Genomic DNA, 2,131 nt, shown 5'->3' with positions numbered 1-2,131 from the left:
AGCTGGCAACATTTGAGTCTGACTAAATAAAAAGTAAGGGCAGCTTTGCTCATCCGCCCGACAAAGGTTCAACAGGGAGTGGACGAGAGACTTCAACATCAGTGACAACAACATCTCCTACATGCTAACCGCAATACGGGAAATTAAAAGTGCATATTGCATGACCAAATATTATCTAGAAATGAACTCAGAGCAGCATTCACTCCTTGTGCAAGTTAATGCCCAGTCTCACCTATTCTTTTAATTAAACAGATTGTTTTTTCCACAACCAAAAACAATCCACAGACAATCAGTTCCTACTAACATCAGGAAAAAAACCCACAAAACAAACCAAAACCACAGGATAACACAAAATGACAAAAAAGTCATGAATACAATTATTTTTGCTTTTCTCTACAGTTGTGGCATTGACTACTACTGTAAAAATGTGAAAAACGTGAGAAACTTCTAAAAAACAAATCATCTCATCATATCACCAAACACTACAGATTGAAAATATAGCATTCTCTGCTATGGGAAATCCTCAAGGCCTAAGGGCTGGGTATCTTAACAACTTATTGCCAGCAGTTACTCCTGGACTCATTTCCAACATGTGTTCAACTCTTGGGGGAAAATTTACCCCTCAATAATCATTACTGAAGTCACCCTTCCTCCCATTTCTTTTGGCACACAGCAGCACAGCAATAGCCAACTAATAGAATACTCTCTGTCAGATAGAACTCAATACACAAACTCTGAGGGAACCTCCTAGCCAAATAGACGGATGGCTGTCTCCCTGAAGAGCTCTGATGTCACTACCTAATAAAATGTCCACAATACCATCATCATCATAATTTGATCATAACCAAACAGTTGATTCTGTTTTATATACTCCATACTCCACTAACTGAGAAGAGTTGCGGCAAATATCTTATTCATAGCGTCATTATTTCAACATTTCCCTATTTGAACACATTTTTGTTTTCACTGACCAGTAGATAGTCAAACCACAGTATACGGTCAGAGAGAAAAAAACTCCAAACTTGACAGAAGATAAAACTTGGATAAGCTGGCTGAATGAGTTACAGGTACCAGGAGACCAGGTCATATTGACATTATAGAAGGCAGCTCAGAAAAAAAAATGAAAATGGTCAGTCACACATCAGGGAAGCCAACTAGCTTCGCTCAATGAGAAACAATCCTGGACTTTTAGCACTCAGTGGAAACGTGCCAGGGGACTAAAAATTTATGGATCATTTTGTCCAGTAAATCTTGTATGAAGACTTGCTACTGTTATCAAAAGAGCAAAAAACTTCTTAATGATCAGCTTGAAGTCAGGCAAAATCTAGACAATTTCATGAATCCGAATAGTGGGTGTTTGGCGGTTACTGTGGTGTGGTTCGCTCCTTCTTTCCTATCAAACATCTACCTTCATCCTTTTTTTAAGATGTTTGTTACTCTCTTCTCTTTTACCACATAGTCTTCTGCACTTAAACTAACTTTTATATACGATATAATTGTGCTGCGAATGCTGTAAAACACTTACTAAAACAAAGGAATCTGAATTTATCTGTAAAATCAGTTCTCTGACACATGATAACCTTTAGTGATTGAGTTTTAGAAATTAGAGAAAATCTGGGACTGGCCACCTCTCTATTTGACCTGGCCACTTCCGGCTACTAAGGACAGTGCTGTTGGACAAAAACTACTTATCAGTTTTATAGTGAACCAGTCCAGGTGATGTGTGAATGTATGAGAAATGACATAGGAAAAGCTATGAGATTTATTGACAAAGGTCAGGAGAACACAGTTGAAGGCTGAACACAGCACCCAGGCAGAGAAAACCAAACTCTTCACAGAGAGAGAGAGGGGGAGAGAAAGGAAGTGGGAGGGGGGGAGAAAGGAAGTGGGAGGGGGAGAGAAAGGAAGTGGGAGGGGGAGGGAGGGAGAGAGAAAGAAATAGGAAGGGGGGAAGGTGAGAGGAAGAGAAAGAGAGAGGTGGCAAGAGAGAGATTTCACAATGACCTGGGTGTGAACAAACATACACACCAAAAATGTACAGGGAGATTTTTCTAGGTAAAAAAAAATACATTCAACAGTTGAAAATATATTAGTAATTCCTGATGTTGGCTTCTTCCACTCAGGACAGACA

The sequence above is a fragment of the Aplysia californica genome, unplaced genomic scaffold (genome assembly GCF_000002075.1).
Source record: "Aplysia californica isolate F4 #8 unplaced genomic scaffold, AplCal3.0 scaffold00223, whole genome shotgun sequence".
Lineage (NCBI taxonomy): Eukaryota > Metazoa > Mollusca > Gastropoda > Aplysiida > Aplysiidae > Aplysia > Aplysia californica.
The sequence above is the reverse complement of the archived record's forward strand: the minus strand, read 5'-3'. Positions refer to the sequence as shown.